This window comes from Cibotium barometz, chromosome 49 (genome assembly GCF_041138505.1).
Source record: "Cibotium barometz isolate CiBa-2024 chromosome 49, ASM4113850v1, whole genome shotgun sequence".
In the NCBI taxonomy this organism is placed as follows: domain Eukaryota; kingdom Viridiplantae; phylum Streptophyta; class Polypodiopsida; order Cyatheales; family Cibotiaceae; genus Cibotium; species Cibotium barometz.
Genome location: NC_141094.1, coordinates 46,442,857 through 46,464,130, shown reverse-complemented (window position 1 = coordinate 46,464,130; position 21,274 = coordinate 46,442,857). Strand labels below are relative to the sequence as shown.

Genomic DNA, 21,274 nt, shown 5'->3' with positions numbered 1-21,274 from the left:
GTAAGGCCTGGCAACACATGCCAAAAAGTATAGAAGTGATTGACAATAGAGGGACAAGCCTTCTTTATGATGCCTCCAAACCATTTGCAAAAGCAGGCCAAAAAACATTATCAAAATAAAAAGAGTCAACCCTTCCTTCACCTTGAAATACTCCCTAGGGAAAAATGCCCAAGTGAACACTGAACCCTTTTCCAAGAGCATGCCGATAAAAGAACAATGCAACTGTGTTTCAATATACAAGTCCTAAATTCATATGCTTGGACATTACCCATAGTGCAAATATAGTGATCAAGTGGACATACCCATTAATGTGTGAGGTGGATGGACGATCTCGTTATAATTTTGCTCTTTGGATTTTTTATGTTTTATAACGTGCCTCCAAAGAGAGGTTGTCGAGTGTATACCACAACCCATTCCATACCCATGATCTCAAGGGGAATAGAGAGAGAAAAAGAGCAAATACTTTATTCTAAATATACTTTTGAAAGAATATGGGTGTCAACGAAAAGAAGAGAGAAATTCAAAATGAAACTCAAAGGCATTAAAACAAAATTTGATATTTTTTTATTTTTTAAAGATGAGCTTTGTGGCTAAAAAATACCATTTTTTATAACATCCAAAGATAAATTTTGCCTAATATCGTACCTATTTTTGGGCATTTTGGTCGTTAAGAATGGGGAAATTTATGGAATGACCTTCAAAGAATACATTTGAAATTAGTGAAACAATAAGTTTTGATGGGCACCCCTGCTCATCAAAACCAAAATCAAGCAAATATCAACACTCGTCACATCCACAAATGGTAGCTTGCATCCCTTGCTTGAATTTGTAACTAAGCCTTTTGTGTCCCTAATATGTGTGCACAATAAGTCATTAATTTTTCCCTAAAGAACTAGGTTTAGAGAGAGAGAGAGGTAGAGAGAAAGAGAGCATAAATAGAGAGAGCGACGAGTGCAAGTATGAAGAGAGATATAGGGTAAGCACATGTAGATGTTTTTTTGGAGGTTGGAGGTTCTGGAGCGTTGGAGGTACCTGTGACTCCACCTCCATCAATAAGCACATGCAAAAACTAACATTGGAGGCTAAAGGGTCCAATGCCAACAAAAATAGTTGATTTTTCATAACAGTAAACTAGAATTTAGAGTACTCTCAAGTCCACATGAGTTGTCTTTAATTTAATTATAAAAAATATGAAAGGTGTAAATGCACGCCTCCAACACCATTTTTTTTTTGATAGAAGACTTGAACTTTGAAATTACAACGCACACACCCAACCTCGTAATGTAGAGGCACACATCTTGGGGAACAACCCGTAAGGGCTAGGTACCAATTGGACTGGGAGGTATCGAACCCACAACCTGGGACTCCCAAAGACAACCACCTTTTCATCCCCATTAGTCTGTGTGTGCACGTTTTCGCCCCGATCATCACACAATGCATTGTCTTTGCCCTAGCAACAGTCTGCCATGCCATCGCCAAGTCAAGGTAGATGGTTCTGTGAGTAGAGCTGCTGTGGGATACCAGGCCTCTCACTTTCTAGCCGGGGCTACTACCCCTTCTCTGGCTCATTTCCCATCAGTGCGAGTAGACGATGCCAAGTGTTTCAAGCCTCTGCAGGTTAGTTCCCTCAAATCCTGCTCTCTATTGCTCCTGCACAAGGTCCTCTCCTTGTCAAAGTATCAAGCAAAAATAGCTTTGTTGCCTGGTAAAAGGCCCTCCTCTTGCCCCAATACTAACAAGAGAATGGCGTTGTTGCCCTCTCCTTGTGAAAAACTAAGGGAAAAATGGTATCAAAACACGGTCTTCTTCCTGTCAAAAAACTGGTTTTTTTCTCTTGGAAAACGTCCAGGGCAAACTGGTTTCGTTGCCTGGCAAAAATTCCCAAATACCGAAGGAAAACAATGGCTTTGCTTCCCCTTGTAGAAGCTACATTGCACAAAGCCTTCTCCTTGTCAAAACAGTAAGGGCGAACTGGCTTTGTTGCCTTGTAAAAGGTCACCTCCTTGTCAAAAAGATGGCTTTGCTGCCCCTGCTAGAATTTGTGCTGCACATTAATCCTTTCAATTTTTCGTAGCTCTACATCGCAGGTGTTTGCCTTTCTAGAAATCCTTCTTCAGCCTCCATTAAAGCCATTTCAATGGCTTACTATTGATTGCCTCTGTCCAACACCATTTCAAAATGCTAGTGTTTTCAAAACGAGTTTGTCTTTTCTGCCTTGGGCGGGAACGCTGCCGCCACAGCCCTCGTGTGCGGGGGTAAGAGAGAGAGAGAGAGAAAGCTATCAAGATTGGCACAAAATAAAGGGCAAGAGAGTCGGTGCATCTTACCGCACTGCGAACCCCAGAAAAGGGAGGGCACTGGAGCAACATCTCGTCTCTCTCGCTCTCTCCCAATCTTAAGGAGCTCCAGGTATGTCCTTCATCTTCTACAGCTTTCTTCTTGTTCTTCTGTCAAGGTTTGCGTTATGCTTGTGGTAAGTGCTCGTGTATGGAGAAATTGTGTCTGATCTTGCTACGGTAGCTTGTAGACCTTGCCTTTCATATTCACGGCTTGAATGCTATGACCTGTAGATCTGCCTATCGCACATCCTGGAGATGCCTAGGTTCTCCCATTTCTCCTCAGATCAAGCTGCCCTGTCTTAGATTTCTGCACATTCTGTTGTGGGGTGTGCCTCGGTGGCACCCGTCGAGAGCACACACTTGGCTGCTCTTAGATATTTTTCTTATTTTGTAGCTTGGGTGTGCCTCATTGCCACCTGTCTAGAGAGCTTGTTAGATAATCGCAGATACCTTTGTGCCATAGGTAGCTGCTATCATGGCACATGGAAGGAAATTCAAGCGTGGAGGTGCAAAAGCAAGGCCAGAGGCACAAGCTGCAGACATGAAGGGAGAGCAAGAGGTTGCTGATACATCCAAGGGTGCTGCAAAGGAACTTGTAGAACTACAGACACATGTACAAGATAGTGGAGCTAAATCACAGGCAGCTAAGGAGAAGGGGAAAAGAGGTATAAGAGGTAAGAAGCCCCTTCTTATGCGCAAAAGGGGTGATGCTAGCAAGAAGGGCAGAGATAAAGAGGCTGTGGACTTTGCCGGTCTCATTTCATGTGCAACAGTGCGACCAAGAAAGACTACTTCAAGTATCATGTGTTTGGGTTCCCTGAGACCAGGAAAGATGTCATTGAGCGAGCCAAGAAAGGAATTAAAGCTATTTTTGTTTGACATTGATCAGAGGGTTCTTTATGGGGTCTACAAGGCCAGTTCTCTTGGTGGGATGAATCTTGTAAGCGAGGCAAATCCAGACTCGGACCGCGCACAGGTCCTATCCTAACCTTTCTAACTATTTTTTAAAGAAAGAAGTGATTACATGATGGTGCCGACATAGGTGCCTATATAGGTACACTAGTTTGTGCTGATATAGGTACACTGGTGTGATATAGGTACACAATGGTGCCGATGTAGTTACATTGGTTTGTGCCAGTGAGACTACTTTCTTTTCTTGATTGTCAAAGTGACCGTTGAGAAATTTTAAGCTACATTTAGTCCCAACAACATTGTCCTTAGCTAACTGAGACGCATCCATTATAATCTTTTCTCTTCCATCTCTAAATTGTTTTACCTTATAGTTTAATTTTTGAAACTTTTGTGTGGCAATTTGCGATGCCTCATTAAAAGTATGTGGATACCTTGCCTCTACTTTTTCACGAAATTCAGGAAGTAGACCCGCTATAAATCTCTCCTTCTTCAAGAAGTCTGGAGCGATTCCATTATCTTGAAATGATTCCGACCATTGCTCCCATAGGTTTTTGAACTTAATTTCATAATTTGAAAGGTCATTTAGATTCATTTGTTTATGCTCTAACAATTGACGCCACAATTTCTCAGGGGTTTGACTACCTCCATACTTAGTCTTGAAAGCTAAAACAAGGTTACCATAGGTTCCCCTTGTTTGTGCATTAAGTCCTTCATACCACGTACGGGCTTCACCCTTTAGAACCAAGGGAAATGCATAATAGAGTTTTGCACCTTGAGAGTTTTCTCGCACAAAGACAAGTCTTATATTGATGATGATGAAGAGATGTGCACTCTGGCTCGCATCTTCATTCAAACTATTTGTGAGCATATTCGGAGTGATTGGAGCATCCATCAAGTTAGGGGCTTTGCTTTCACTTGCCTTTGAAGACTCACTCTCTAAAGAGTAGCTTTCACTGATGACACTTAAAGGCTTAGTAGGTTGTGTACTACTATCTTGAGTTGATACCCTAGAAGCTGCGCTAGAGCCTGACAAGATTGTGGTGCTCGATCTCATGCATGAAGGGATTGCTTCACTTGCATGGTGAGATATGGATAGTGTACCTAGTCTATGGGCAAAAGCAAAGTGTACTTTTTGATGTGTGTTATGTAAGGGTACAAGTAAGAGAGTGCATAATGCTAGTGTGCACTTGCACACATTGTGCACTTGCACAATGTGCAACGTGGGTTCTGTTTGTGCACTTGCACTTTAGATCTTGTACTTGTGGGGCATGGCATAGGTTCCCCTTGTTTGTGCATTAAGTCCTTCATACCACGTGCGGGCTTCACCCTTTAGAACCAAGGGAAATGCCCTTAGCTTAACCTCTTCTTGATCATGCCCCGAAATGAGGTGTGCCATTTCAAGGTTATCTGAGAACTCCCTTGCACTCTCACCTTGGTAACCATGAAAGGTTGGGAAAGCTCCCGCCATTCTAGTAAAACAAGCTTACAAAGATGGATAATAACACACACTTAAAATTAATTCTAAAAGAGTACAAAGATATAGATGTCAAAGCTTATGTCGTACCTTATTATAGGAAGTATAAAAGGATCCACATACGCATTTATGGCTGCGAGGCGTGTTGGTCCAAACATACGTAAAATTGTTCTTTGAAATCTAAACTTAGTACTTACAATAATGCGAACATCTTGCCTAGCAATGGGTGTTAATGGTGCAACTATTTGATCTTGATTTAAAGACATCTACAAGTATAAATTGCACATGCTACATGCATACACTATAAAAGAATAAAAACATGCACATCAAATGAGCTTTCATAGTGAATCATAGGTAAGATGATAGGGTCTGGGGATGCAAGAATTTCTCCTAATTTGTCAACACCAAACATAAAAACAATCCTTTGTTGATAGACAATTTTCCTATCTACATGCACATTTATTCTAATAGAACAAGTAAAGTGAAAGCGATGTATCACTCTTTCTCCTTGATCTTGATTCATTTAGCACAAAAAATTGAAGGTGCTTGAAAGGCTCCTCAATGGGGGCACCAATTTTATGGGGGGGGAGAATGGGGTGGCCTCTAAACACTCCCACTAAACCCAAGGCTCACAAAAGTATCTCCTAGCTCAATCAAACCTCAACTCGACCCTCACAAAAGTTGCAATTCATCTTTGTAACAAAGATACATTCCACAATTTCATACATAGGGCAAACCACAAGCCAGGTAAGCGCAATGTCCAAATACATGTAACAAGCTCACTAGCAGGTGCTGTAACAATGCATAAATGTATCAAACTTTGTGTCTTTCGAGAACCACTGTGCCAATGACTCAAACCTAAGCCACAAATTTGACTCTAGCCAACGAAACAACAATACCCAATATCTGCAATCTACAATGATGACTTGTAAAACCTATAACCCTCAACTATGTCACCCGTTTCGTTTTCTAGTTCTTCAGGTATCGTGGGCAATCCCATGTCCAATACCGGCTTTTTTGTCTCATTTGTTTCATTTAGCTCTTTTGTCGATTTTGGTTTCAACTGATCCGCTAGAGCTTGTGTGGCTTCTATGACCTTCCTGTACATCTCTAGTTGCCTAGTTTCTTGCATTGGATCAGGGTATGTTCTCCATCTTTCCTCTAGGGCTTCCAAGGGTTTTAGTCTAGCTTCGTAGGCTTTTAATAAGCCCTCTAATTGTTTAAAGTGTTTATCCGCTAGAACTGACCCTCCTGAACTCTTTTCCTTTTCTTCTTCTGGAGGTTTAGGTTCTTTTGGCTCCCCATGAGCTAATTTTTCTTTTCCTTGGTTCTCATTTTGTGTTTCTTTAATTTTTGTTGGACCAGCTTGCTCCAACAAAAATTTTTGTTGGAGCAGCTTTCTTTAATTTTTGTTGGAGCAGCTTGCTCCTTTTCCTTTTGTTTTAGCTTAGCGGCTGCTCTCCTAGCTCTTTTGGCTTTCCAGCTCCGCGTGGTTTGTTTGCTACCCTCGCTAGGCACATCACTTTTTTCTTTATCCGCATTCTCAGGATCCTTTTCCTTGGCTAGAGCTTGTGCACGGGTTATAACTTTCAATGGCACAACATGCTCAGACTTTGATGAACTTGACAAACTTGTGGATGGCAGTACCTCAACATAGTTAAGAGTAGCCTTGCCCTTGACTTCTGGGTTTGCCGGATAATCTTTCACTAGATGCTTAACTCCACAGTCGACACAATCTAGCCAGGTATGGTATCACTGGCTTTTTACCATCTCGTTGTGGAACTTCCTCATTCTTATGTGGACAACCTCTGACCCAATGATCTTTCCCACACTTATAGCATGGTCCCTTAGGAGTTGCCTGAGGCGGATAATCCCTTGGTGGATAAGATCTTGGTGGTGGTCCTTGTGGTCTAACCATTCCATTCGCTATGAACCAAAGCGTGTTGTGATCCATTTAATATGATCTTTCAGAATTGATATTAGAGCTACTGGCTACTGAAGCATGGCTACTGAAGCATAAGGTTGTACTGGCTCTGGAACTGTGTCCATGCCTTCTTCATAGTAGTTTGTGACGGGCATTAATGCTCCCTCATAAACCGGTTCATTTGGTTGTACTAGCCTTACGGTTGCAGCACCTGGAAAAGGAGGTTGATTTTCCAAGACAAGCTGAGCCCTTTCTACTCTTGGATGGTTTCCTGCTCTTTGGTATTGTTGTGCACCACCCAAGTTCTGGTACATTCCTTGCTCCCTTAGATACCTTATCCGATGGTAGCATTCACTTGTGTCGTGGTTTGTCCACTTCTGCTCAAAGTCACACCACTTCTGCTCGAAGTCACACCACTTGTTCGTTCTTGGAGCTGGTAGAGTTTGTGGTTCCGGTTTCTGAGGACATTGTGTGGTGGGATGATCACCTCCACAAATTTTGCATCTTTCCGGCCTTTGGTATCTCTGTTGCTCCATTGGTCTATGTTGCAGATAGTCTTTACCAAGATTAGTGGGACATCGATAAAAACCTATTTATTGATTGTATAAGTGAAATAGCATCTTTATATGCCATTATATTGTCAATAAAATATATTTTGGTAATCTCTTTCTCAAAATTTCCCAAACCCAGGCTAAAGACCTCTTAATCCCACGAAAAGAGACATGTTATTGTGCTTTTCCTATGATCGAGAACTGTACAACACACACACACACACACACACCCGCACATGCACATGCATGTGCACATGATCATAGAACTGTACAACACACACACGCACACGTGTGTGTGTGTGTGTTGTACAACTCTTGTGACTGTAACGAAAACACAACAATGTGTCTTTTCTTGGGATTGTGAGCTCTTTTCCCTAGATCTTGAGAAATTTTAAATAAGAGATTTGACATTAGAGTGTGGACTTTGCATCCTCCAGCCTTGACTGAAGGGATTACAAGCTCCTTTGTGTTTTTAGCTTAGGCTTGGTTGTATTGGGGCTTAAGTGATTCCACAAAAGACTCTAGGAGAATCGGCATGTTTTTGTTTTTTGAACCTGTCATGACCAAGGGCTTACTGTTTACTAGTTGTGGTCTTACATTGGCTCCATTGGGGATTAGGTGATTCATGAATCATTTAGTGAGGTCCAAGGAATATATGGATTTTACTCCATTTCCTTCTTAATTCTTCAATTGCATTAGAGCTTTACTAGTTTTGAATAGTAGTTTAGATTCTAGTCTAGGGGTTTTGTAAAAAATGAATTTTTGGTTTGTAGTCGTAGTTATAGGCACCTTGGTTGAATCAACCTCTAAGCCTTCATTAGTATCTCAAGATACAAGATACAAACAAAGGAAGTTAGCTAGCCCTAGTGGGAATTCATTGAACATTTGCATGAAGATTACTCCATTTAGAGATGTCAAGCCTATAAAAATCCCATGAGTGAAGGTGTTCCATGCATAAGATGATGGAAAACATCACATTGTAAGTGTGCACACGACTCCAATAAAAAAAAGAAATGTGCAAGACTCAATGCAAAGGTGATTGTAGATGGATTGCAATAGAATCTCACTATTCATGCATGGTCAATTAAGCATTGCCTTGAGAATCTCCAAGAGCATCAATTATGGAGTTGACGAGGGATGTACCAAGCATGTTAATCAAATTTCTCCTCATGCTAGGATTTCTTATTTAAGTTGACAAAGGCAACCCATGATCATATAATCAATCCGTAAGGGAGACTAAATCCTAAAATGCCCAAGTTGACATTGTGAATTTTGTATACTATAATCTATTCTAGATCAACTTTAAGTCTTGTTTGCAATCTTTCATGGCACAAAACATTGAAATTAGTGTTAGGGTTAGGGTTTAGTGTGTGGGGATTAGTAGGACTTTGTCGAGGAGGCTAAGGGCTAGCAAAAGGATGAGGTCTAGATAGCTTAATCCATAGCTTTCTCCCATGGTTCATTTCCAATAGCCTCTTCAACACATGTGGGCTCTACAATCTGGCTTCATAAACTTCCCCCATGGCTCTTTATTAATGTGGATGAGGCCAGGGATAGAGTCCTTACTCTCCCACCTCCTGTATAAGTTGTTTTGAATGGAATATATTACTCTTTAAAAATAAAATAAAATTATCTCATCTATAAATGCTTGTGAGAGTGTCACAATCACACTTGAAATTCTACATCTCAAGAGTCTCATTCACAATCTTAATAAAAAATCGACCTTTAGAATCGTATTGAATCAAATGTATGTGAACTTTGCATTTTTGAGAGAGAGACTCTCTGAAATAGGTATTTTTCCATTTGCAAACCTACTTTTTTTAAATTGATAGCTAGCCATGCTTTTCAAAAAGTCGTTTTTTTGTCCTTGTGTACACTTCAAAAGCTCAAAGCTCCCAAATGGAGCTTAATCTAGAGAAAACTAATAAGGTAGCTTCAAAACATCTTTTAAAGCTATACACATCATGTCTTTATGTCTCAAGAACAGAATCCATCATTCTAGGTGTCATGGCCCTGTGAAAATGGAGCAGGACAAGTGTGTGCATGGTGGTTGCAGAGTCAGAATATTTTATGATTCACATGGGGGGTGCCCGGACAGTGTTTAAAGATGTGTGGACAACCCTAGGTGTGAAGGGGGAACATTAAAACATTAACTTTTAATGTTTATTGAAGTTTTGCCCCTAGGCCTTAGTGGCCCTAGGGAACTTATTAAGTTGGGGCCCTAGGGATTAAATTGGGAAGGAGGTTTTCTCTCTCTTCTCTCTCTCTCCTCCCTTTTTGGGGAGTCGTGTAGCAAAAGTGGAGCTTCTCTCATGCGCTTGTGTTTTCCTAGCGTGGAAAAGCTGAAGGAGGAGGAGGCGACTGCTGTACAACAGTTTGGCTGCTGTTTTTCAGAGTGGATCCAGCCGTACAGCACTGTACGGCCAGAGCAGGACACTCTCTCTCTCTCTCTCTCTCTCCTCTGTTGCTGGCGGCGCACAGAGCTGCTGCTGGTGGCTGCGCAGAAGCTCTGTTCAGGCTGTGTATTGTGTTTTCCAGCAAGTACACACTGTACGGCTGCCGTACAGTGTACGGGCAGCCAGGTACAGAAGGTACAGTTGCTGCAGAAGAGTTCACAGGTGCTGGACAGACTTGTGCAGGCTGATTCAGGCTGGTACAGAAGTGGACAGCAGGCTGTTTTTGCAAGTACAACGCCTGGCACGCATCCCGAGGCGGTACAATCAAGTACAGTGCTGATTTTCAGATCTGTATTTTCAAGGACAGCATAGGAGTGAGCATCAGGAGGAAGATACAGGCAAGTGCAAGCACACGTGTGAAGCAGGAATGTGGGTTCAAGTGCCTGCAGGCATAATTTGGTGCTGTTGCTTCCTCCAGAGTTGTTTCACGAGCTGAACTTGGTAAGCCTTGACTCTGTTCATCCATCTCTCTTTCTATTGCTTGATGTCTGCTACAGGTATGTATTATCTGGCTCCTTGTGAGAGGAGGAGAATAGCAGATTGACAAGAGATTAAGACAGGGATTGAACAGCACATGTATGTTGAGCTGAGAATATGTATCATGCTTATGAGTTATGCCAGATGTATGCCCATGGCTGGCCTGCTTTGTGAACTTGGCTGATCAGAGGGAGGCACAGTGTGTTGTTTGAAGACACAGATCTGTGTGCATAGATCCTCTGTGCTGAGAAGGATTTGTGGGCAGTCAGATTGGACTACAGGTGTAAACTCTTGGCTGGTTTTTATGTTGTACTCAGCCATACATATTATTTTAATGGAATAAAGAAATACCGCAAGGGGCGCCAAGCTTTGGGGCCAACAGGTGTCGTTGTGTATTCAGATTTGGGCACTCTAGCTCCAATCTGTGTTTGGTTTTTTCATCTAGACTACAAGTGGACGGGTGTTAGCTCTTACCGCACTCTGGTTCTTTATCAGAGGCCGGTTTCAAGGTTCCGTTGCCGGGACCAATCATCAACTTTCTGAAGGGGGTGAGCTCGTGGTTGCTTTGGAGAAAGCCATCGCTGAAAATTCAGCAATCATGTCTGATACAGAGGAAGAGTACTTCTATCAAGAAGAAGAAGAGCAAGAGTCTTCTCCTGAAAGAGATGTATCTGAGGATATTTTTGCAGGAGAACAGGCTGCAGATGTTGAGCCTTATGAGGATGTAACACAGCCAGAAGATGTGCATGGTAAAGAGGATGATGATGCTCGGTTCAAAGATCGCTTGGCTAGTGTTATGGATACTTTTATGCAGCTCACACAGAGTGAGAGATTTGCTGAATTTTTGAGATCTCGCTCAGAGCCCCGCACAGAGCCCCAGAAAAAGAAGAAGAAGGTTCGTTCGAAGAATCTTTCTCATGGTCATAGTGGTACCACTCCACAGGATCCATCTCCTGCACAGTTTCCGAACATGCAGCATGCTTTTGGTGCAAACCCACAGAGTTCCTTCTATGGACAGCCACCTATTCCTCAGCAGAACATGCATCCAGGGTACTTTGGTGGTGGCTCAGTGTTTCAATCCATGACTGGGGGTTATCCTCAGGGAGGCATGGGTATGTATGGGCCTTTTGGAGCCAATTTTCAGCCTGGCATGCAAGGGAATATGTATGGTGGTATGCAGTCCGGTATGCAAGGAAATGTGTTTGGAAGCATGCAACCTGGAATGCAAGGCAATATGTTTGGTGGCATGCAGCCAGGTATGCAGCATGGAATGTATGGAAACATGGCTGGGATGTATGGTATGCCTGGTGTTGGAATGGGAAATGTTGACCCAATGATGGGTATGAATGTTGGGGGCAGCAATCTCACGAAACCACTTCCATATGATAATCTAACGCCTATGGGAAAGGCGAAGGATTACAAGGAAGGGGGAGCTGCAGTGAAGTTTGACACTTTCAGTGGGGCCAAGGATAAATTGAAGGCACTTACCTTTTTACAGCAGTTTGATGCTGCTTTTTCTGGTGGGAATTATACAGAGTCTTCTAAGGTGAGGAAAGCTGCCACTTTTCTCAAGGGCAATGCTTTGCAGTGGTGGTCTACTCTTCTTTTGCAGGGCATAGCACCCACCACATGGGTCCAATTCAAACAGGTTTTCTCTTCTGTATGGCTCACATCTACATTTGAGGTGGATGTTATGACAGCATGGCACAAGCTGGATGCTTCAAAGTGTGATAGTTTGGAGGATTATAACAAGAAGTTTTGGGAAGCTCTACTCCCAGTGACTTCTTATCGTGCCGTGCCATTATCTGAGCAGGTAGAGAAGTATTGTTGTGGGCTGCCCAAGGAGGTACGCGATTACTGTATAAAGACGAGAGTAACGAACATGTCACAGATGATTGAAAATGCTATGACAGCTAATGCGTTACTCACAGGTGGTTCATCTGGATTTAAAGGCAGTAAGAAATTGGGCAAGAAAGCTGAAAAATTTGGGCATGCTTCTCGTGATGCTAAAGGGTCTACAGAGACAAAGTATAAGAAGTTGCCAATGCCCAAAAGGACTTCTGAGGAAAGACAGGCTTTGAGAGATGCTCAAAAGTGTTTTTACTGTACTGAAGAGGGGCATATGTCATTCAATTGTCCCAAGAGAACGTCCAAGAAGGACCCTGACAATAAAGGAGAGCCCAAGCCAAAGAAACAAAAGCCTTCTGCAGGCTTAGTTCCTGATCTTGTGGGTGAGCAGCTAAGTGGTGAAGCTACAGAGTTGTGCAGGGCATGGGGCAAAGTGAGAGATCAGAATGCTTTGATCTTCTTTGACACAGGTGCTAGAGCCAACTTCATTTCACCGGATTTGGCTGGCCGATTGGGGATTCGCGCAGAGGAGATGGGGCCGTTACATGAGGCAAATATGGCTTGTCCAGGGTATGCAGAACCCGTTACTCCTATTATTGGGAAGCTTCGGCTTCATTTGCAGGGTTATGTGGACAGCGAGGAGTTCTTCATCATGCCTTTGGATGGCTGTGATGTTTTGTTGGGGATGCCATGGTGCCACAGGGTACATGCGGTGGTGGATACTTACAATAGGAAAATTACTCTGACTCATAGAGGGAAAGAGCATGTATTGGATGTAAAACTCAAAGGGGAATCTGTTCCTATTGTATCCGCTTCGGCGATTTCATCAGTAATGAAAAAGCATCTTTCTGCGTACTTGATTTATGTAAAGGATGCACATGATGATGAGTCTAAGTCTAATTTGTCAATGTTAGATAAGGACAGGGCTGATTTCTTAAGTGAGTTTCAAGACTGTTTTTCCGAGTCATTGCCAGGAGAATTACCTCCTGAGAGGCCAGAAGATCATGCCATAGATCTGATTCCTGGTAGTACTCCACCGAATAGACCGCCGTATCGTGTTAGTGCAGCCCAACAAGAAGAGATTATGAGTCAGGTGCAGGAGCTATTGAATAAGGGGTTGATACAGCCTAGCTCATCACCCTTTTGCTCACCTGTACTCTTAGTGCAGAAGAAGGATGGTTCATGGCGCATGTGTATAGATTACAGGGCGCTGAATAAGAATACCATCAAGAATCGATTCCCCATACCGAGGATCGATGACATCTTGGACCGCTTACAGGGCTCCACAGTTTTTAGTCGTATTGACTTGAAAAGCGGGTATCATCAGATACGCATTAGACCCGAGGATGTGCATAAGACAGCATTCCGAACCACGTTTGGGTTGTATGAGTTCTTGGTTATGCCCTTTGGTTTAACGAATGCGCCTGCCACATTTAACAGAATGATGGACAGGATTTTCAGGCCTCATAGAGAGTTTGTGGGCACATTCTTTGATGATATGATTGTGCATTCACAAACTGAGGAAGAGCATAGAAGGCATTTGGCCATTGTGTTTGCAGAACTCAGAAACCATAGATTGGTGGTTAATGGCAAGAAGAGTGAGTTTTTCTTGCAGGATATACATTTCTTGGGGCATATTGTGTCTGGTCATGGAGTCCGTATGGATCCAGCAAAGGTGGAAGCAATACTTAATTGGCCAGCTTTGAGGACCGTGCATGATGTACGCAGCTTTCTAGGATTGTGTTCCTATTACAGGCGTTACATACGGCACTTTGCTGAAATTGCTTCACCTCTTCATGCTTTGACGAAGAAAGCAACTCCGTTTAGATGGGCTGATCGGGAAATTACAGCATTCAAAAAGCTCAAAGAAAAGCTTACTTCGGACCCAGTATTGGTGTTACCGGACCTCCGAAAGGCTTTTGTTGTCCAGTGTGATGCATGTGGAAGTAGCATTGGTGCAGTTCTCATGCAAGAGGGACATGTGATAGCCTATGAGAGTAGAGTTTTGCAAGATGCCGAGAAGCATTTACAGGTGTATGAGAAAGAGATGTTGGCTGTAATTCACGCTCTTTCTACATGGAAACACTACTTGCTTGGGGCTGATTTCACTGTACAGACAGATCATCAAACCTTGCGTTACTTCCTCACGCAGACTAAGCTTTCAGAGAAGCATATGCGTTGGGCAAACTTTTTGTCAATGTTTCACTTCCAGATTGTGCATGTGGAAGGCAAAAAGAATGTAGTGGCAGATGCTTTGTCACGCAAGCCACAGGTCTCTGCAGTTTCACTTGCTTATCATCATGAGCTTGATGAAATGAAAGAGCAGTATGCCCATGATGAGGATTTTGAAAGGTTGTATGATCAGATGTCTGAGGGTCAGCGGCATGAGCATTACACTCTCAGAGATGGGTTTTTATTGATGCATGGCAGACTGTGTGTTACCAGGCCATTGCGCCTCAAGGTTATGATTGAAAGTCATGCTCCACCGTATGCAGGTCATAGAGGTATTGACGCCACGGTCAAAGCAGTGGAGACTTTCTTTTATTGGCCAACCTTGAGAAGAGATGTTGATGCCTTTGTGAGGCAATGCATCGTATGTCAGAAGGTAAAGTTTGACCGTCAGAAGACACCAGGGTTATTACAGCCTTTACCTATTCCGGATAGACCTTGGGAGAGCATTGCCATGGATTTTGTATTTGATCTTCCACGGACACAAACGGGAAATGATGGCATCTGGACTATCATATGCAGGTTCAGTAAGCAGGCTCATTTCATTCCCGTGCGGAAGACAATTAAAGTGGATCATATGGTGAAGTTGTTCATGGCGAACATCTTCAAGTATCATGGCTTGCCTACGTCTATCATTAGTGATCGTGATCCACGGATGACGAGTTTGTTTTGGAGAGGGTTGTTTGACAACATGGGTACCACTCTCAAGTTTTCATCGTCATTTCATCCACAGACAGATGGTCAGTCAGAAGAAGCTAACTCTACAGTGTTGGATCTTCTAAAGTGTTATGTGTCAGAGCACAAGCAACAATGGGAAAAGTATCTTCCTTTAGTGGAGTTTGCATATAACAACACTGTACATAGCTCGACAGGCAAGGCGCCTTTTGAGATTGTAGAAGGAGGGAAGAAGGTTCCACCCATTTTGCATACAAAGGATAAGATTTTTGAGGCTGATCAGTATGTGGAGAGCTTGGATGAAGCTTATCGGAGAGTTAAGTTGGCCCTCCAGAAAACTCAGCAGAAGCAAAAGAAAGCCGCAGACCGTCACAGACGTGATTTACAGTTTGCATTGGGTGATTGGGTTCTTTTGCGTTTTGAAAAGGCTAGACTCAAGAAGATGAAGGGTAAAGAGCGCTTATTCCCTAAGTTGAGTATGCGATATTATGGGCCTTTTCAGGTTTTGGAAAAGATTGGTGAGGTAACCTATCGTTTGAAGTTACCAGATCACTGGAGGATTCACAATGCTTTTCACGTGAGTCTTCTTAGACCTTTCCGTGGGGATGTGCCTGAGGATGTATCAGATGAGGCTCAGCCGGAAGTTGAGGAACTTGATGAGGTTCTGATTCCAGAGCAGATACTGGCACATAAAGAAAGGAAGGTACGAGGTAAAGTTTCCCGTCGCTATCTTGTGAAGTTCAAGAACTATTCACCGATGGATGCGAAGTGGATGGAGGAAGGTGACTTAACAGATTCACCTCAGGTTTTGCAGCTTTATCTCGATGCCTTTGAGTTAGAGCCGACTCTTATTGTGGCTCATTCAGGTTCAGCAGAGCATGGGTCTGGAGCATTACCTGATGCTCAAGAGGGGGGTAGCACCTCCACTCCCTTGATACAGACAGGCTCAGATGACATCTAGAGGTCGCTTGGTGCAGTTTTTATCTCACCCGAAGGTACTGAGGCTGACAGTACATCTGTTTATGGGACTTCTATGATATATGTGTACTAGTCACATGGAGATTTTTGTGGATATGTATGGTTCACAGTGGTATACAACTTGGACTATTACTATGCCATTGCTTTGCAGTGAATGATGATACATGTGTATGGCTCAGAGAGATTGGGACGCTGATCTTGCCATATTGTATATTTCACTTTGGATATTTTGATGCATCACCAGAATGCAATCGAGGACGCTTGCCATCTTTCAAGAGGGGGGTATGTCATGGCCCTGTGAAAATGGAGCAGGACAAGTGTGTGCATGGTGGTTGCAGAGTCAGAATATTTTATGATTCACATGGGGGGTGCCCGGACAGTGTTTAAAGATGTGTGGACAACCCTAGGTGTGAAGGGGGAACATTAAAACATTAACTTTTAATGTTTATTGAAGTTTTGCCCCTAGGCCTTAGTGGCCCTAGGGAACTTATTAAGTTGGGGCCCTAGGGATTAAATTGGGAAGGAGGTTTTCTCTCTCTTCTCTCTCTCTCCTCCCTTTTTGGGGAGTCGTGTAGCAAAAGTGGAGCTTCTCTCATGCGCTTGTGTTTTCCTAGCGTGGAAAAGCTGAAGGAGGAGGAGGCGACTGCTGTACAACAGTTTGGCTGCTGTTTTTCAGAGTGGATCCAGCCGTACAGCACTGTACGGCCAGAGCAGGACACTCTCTCTCTCTCTCTCTCTCTCCTCTGTTGCTGGCGGCGCACAGAGCTGCTGCTGGTGGCTGCGCAGAAGCTCTGTTCAGGCTGTGTATTGTGTTTTCCAGCAAGTACACACTGTACGGCTGCCGTACAGTGTACGGGCAGCCAGGTACAGAAGGTACAGTTGCTGCAGAAGAGTTCACAGGTGCTGGACAGACTTGTGCAGGCTGATTCAGGCTGGTACAGAAGTGGACAGCAGGCTGTTTTTGCAAGTACAACGCCTGGCACGCATCCCGAGGCGGTACAATCAAGTACAGTGCTGATTTTCAGATCTGTATTTTCAAGGACAGCATAGGAGTGAGCATCAGGAGGAAGATACAGGCAAGTGCAAGCACACGTGTGAAGCAGGAATGTGGGTTCAAGTGCCTGCAGGCATAATTTGGTGCTGTTGCTTCCTCCAGAGTTGTTTCACGAGCTGAACTTGGTAAGCCTTGACTCTGTTCATCCATCTCTCTTTCTATTGCTTGATGTCTGCTACAGGTATGTATTATCTGGCTCCTTGTGAGAGGAGGAGAATAGCAGATTGACAAGAGATTAAGACAGGGATTGAACAGCACATGTATGTTGAGCTGAGAATATGTATCATGCTTATGAGTTATGCCAGATGTATGCCCATGGCTGGCCTGCTTTGTGAACTTGGCTGATCAGAGGGAGGCACAGTGTGTTGTTTGAAGACACAGATCTGTGTGCATAGATCCTCTGTGCTGAGAAGGATTTGTGGGCAGTCAGATTGGACTACAGGTGTAAACTCTTGGCTGGTTTTTATGTTGTACTCAGCCATACATATTATTTTAATGGAATAAAGAAATACCGCAAGGGGCGCCAAGCTTTGGGGCCAACAGGTGTCGTTGTGTATTCAGATTTGGGCACTCTAGCTCCAATCTGTGTTTGGTTTTTTCATCTAGACTACAAGTGGACGGGTGTTAGCTCTTACCGCACTCTGGTTCTTTATCAGAGGCCGGTTTCACTAGGTCTTAATTTACAACAAAATCTTTAAAAAAATTCGTATGAATCCATCATTCTAGGTCTTAGTGGTAGTCATCCCTTGTTCCAACTGCTTGGAATATAAAGTGATGCATTCATACGAATTTTCACATTTCTATTCAGCCTCCCTTCATCTTTTTCTCTCTCCCTTGGCTTTGTTGCGTATGTAGTAGAGCACAATGATCTTTATAGCTTTCATGCACTTGCTTTAAACTTTTTGCATATCTACATTTCTATTGTATTTATATATGAATTCAGTTGTCGCTGGTATGATTCTTCTTTGGTGCATGATCATGAACTAAAACTATAGGCAAGTAATGGTTCATGTACTTGGTTGCTATCTCTGCTTCTACCCCTAATCATTCACGTAGTTGCTGGTTATTTGCATTTACCAAGCATCTAATGGAATAAAAACACTACTAAATCATTGTAGGCATTTGAATCTAGGTTTGCCAGATAGATATCTAGTGTATTTTGGCACCTTTATGAGTTGTTGTATGTCTAGGTATAGATGCTCCTATATGAACAAGTGTATGGGCTAATGTGTATTCTTGATATGCTGATGTGTACATAGATCGATTTGTTTTTATATATATTGATGTGTGCGTGTTACTGTAATGGTAGCTTTTTCTTCTGCTTTTCTCATTGTTATTACAGTTGTGTGGTTGCTGCAGATAATTTCTAATGTATAAGCTGGTATTTATACATGTTTGTTTTTTTTTTGGATCATATAAGTTGCTGAATACTGTAATTTTTATTTAGTTATCTCTATGCAAATGAGGTGGCGCTATCATGTACTTTAGTGGCTTGTATGAGTGACATTAACTAATAATCCAAGGCCATGTTTTGGCATGCAGTAATATGTGTTGGTGTATTAACATGCGGAGGTGTACATAGATGTACTAGGCTGTAATTTATTGTAGCAATGTATGTGTTGATACTATGTCCTGATGTAATGCTTGGAGTTTTTTTTAATAAAAGAGGGGTTTTTAGGTCTGTAGTTATGAATCTTGAACATGATGTATGCTCTTTTCTAATGGTGTATTTTTTATATAAGTTTTATTTCCATGTTTGATGTAATACCAAGCTTTGTATTCAAAATTTATGCCTAAATTTTGAATAGGATGCACGTTAACTTTTTCGGTTTCATTTGTATTTAACTCCTGAGTTGAGTAACAAGTAGTGAGGGCTTATGACATATGCATGCAATATGGTTCTCACTATGTTTCGTGCTTTGGATGGATGCATGTAACAGGTTTTAACCTTGGACATGCAAGGGCAAAGAGGAAGAGAAGGGAGAGGGAGAAGGAGGGGGCTTCCCAATTGGGGCACAATAGTCGAGGCTGGCAACACTATTGTGGAAAGTGTAGAGACGATTACACACGAAATCACTCTCTTGGAGAATCTACCAGCGTTGGACGTAGCTCAGCAAATCCAACAACTAGCTGTGAATATGGACGGTTTAGGAGAGTAGATGCATAAAGGTTTTGAAGAGATGCATTAACGTTTTGAAGAGATGCATCAACGGATGCATTAACGTTTCAGTGACTTGGAAAACAAAGTCCTTGTTAGGGCTTTCCTCATTAAAGATGGGTTAATTATGGTACGCGAGTGGCCACAATGGCAGGATTTGGGGCCTCCTTGTACTCCATTATGAAGTGGTCCATGACTTGAAGCATCCATTTCTCTGTGATTTGTTGCCTTGAGGACTTTCCAAAACTCTTCCCAACTCCATCGATAAGGTACCAGAGTTACCTTGATCTGCATACAGTAAACCTTCTAATACTTCTTCTGATGATAAAGCCATGGCTTCCTCCACCGGGACTATCCCTTGAGCTCTGCCTTGGTCATATAGGTACTTTGGCTTCATCGGACCTATGGTATCCCGCTCTCTTGGTCAAATCTAGATATATCCATGTGAGTAGGTATTCCTATTGACCCTTAAGAGATAGGATCACATAAGCTTGAGATCTATCTTATTGGTATTGTTGTGGGTACTTTGGCTTCATTGGGTGTGTGGTATCCCTTGAGCTCTACGCCTTGGTTGTGGGTACTTTGGCTTCATCGGGCATATTCATATTGACGCTTAAGAGATAGGATCACATAAGCCTGAGATCAACTTGTTGGTGTTGTTGGGCTTCCTATTGACAAATAGAATCTCCTTCGTGAGTGTGTCGAGGATCTCATTGAAAGTGCAGATATTGAGTGGATCCTCCCAACCAGCCTTTGAGAGTGGTGGTAGCACTTTGGTTTTGTTTGGCACCAACAAAAATCCCTATGGAGCCTGGAGTTCTCTTCCTCAAGAGGAGAAGATTGTGGTGCAGGGGAAGGAGGTATGGGAGAAGAGGTTAAGGTGGGGGCAAGGGAAAGAGATGGTAGCTCTGAGGAACTTGTGGGTGGGGACTTGTTTATGGGTGGGGATGGTGATGGGTAGAGAGGTCCTTGGTGGAGCAATGGTTGGTGAAGTTTAATGGAGTAGGAAGATGAGTTTGTGTGGTGAGAGGTGGAGGTGGGTAGGGGAGAGGGGTGGGGTTATGGAGAAGATGTGGTATCATGGGAGGGAAAAAGGGTTAAGGTGTTAGGGTACCATGAGAGGATGTCGACAAGGGATGAGGATGGTGGTGGGCAAGGGTTGGTAGGCGGTTGGCTCAGTGGTTTGGATGGTGCTCCCCTCTCTTCTTCTAAGCCACCCTCCTTTGGTTCATCTTCCTCGTCCTCATCATAGTCATCGTTGGCTTGATCGAGGGAGTCGTCCTCATCGTCGTCACCATCAAAAGGACCAACAAGATCCTCATCTGGGTCAAATGTACTTGGGGGAAACAATAGGGTGGCTTGTAAGAATTCCTCTTTTTTGGGCTTTGGGTACGCAACCTCCTTGGTTGTAAAGTCATAAACCTGTGCCTGTATTATCTATTATGGTGGGGGGAGGTGTGAACTTTGGAGTAGAGGATGATGATGCCTTGAGGGTGGTAAGTAGGCCATATTGCAAGGATAAGCTTACTGCTGTAAGCTTCGACCACTTTGTCTTTCCTCTATATATTCTTGAAGTTTTCAACTGCTACATGAGTTGGGGCTAGAGCTCTGCCGGCTTCTCCAATTCCACAAAATCTTCATCAATGCAGCATGATGCATCAGAGAGGATGCTACACCAGCTCTAGAGGTTCAGTTCTATTGGGTAGCGAGGGAACCTATAGATGTCCCGTTGGTTTTCCAGCTCCAAAGTTTGCTGGAAGAAACACATGGCCATCAGAGAGGATGCTACACCAATTCTAGAGGTTCAATGCTATGGGTAGCATGAGGGAACCTATAGATGTCCTGTTGGTTTTCTAGCTCCAAAGTCCTCTGGAAGAAACACATGGCCATGGTTGCCAAGATGTGTTCGTTTTAGCGATCACAGAATGCTTGGACTATGGCTTTTGCGAGCGGCATGTTGAGTTCATAATCAAATTGTAGCATGTGTAAGCTTACGGCCTTCCTCATTACTCTAAGAGGGAGAAAGGGGTGTAAGGGCTATGGGCTCAGGAGGGAGAGGCCTGTGGCTACTTCCATCAGCATATCAAGGCATTTTTGTTCACGCTCAAATGGATGGCCTTGTACTTGTTTCCCCCTTTTGCTGTCATCCAAATCTCAGTGTTGTGTAAAGACTGCACCTCCCAATCATTTGCCTTGAGG

General features: G+C 43.1%; 1 pseudogene across 1 annotated transcript in view; it reads left to right on the top strand.

The window, feature by feature from the left end:
• The first annotated feature begins 1,298 nt into the window (after positions 1-1,298).
• LOC147610667 (uncharacterized) overlaps positions 1,299-21,274 on the top strand; it is a 103,641-nt pseudogene continuing 83,665 nt past the window's right edge. Inside the window, exons 1-2 of the transcript XR_015264089.1 lie at positions 1,299-1,617; positions 2,803-3,315. The product of XR_015264089.1 is annotated as an uncharacterized LOC147610667 (transcript). The remainder of the gene's footprint in view (positions 1,618-2,802; positions 3,316-21,274) is intronic.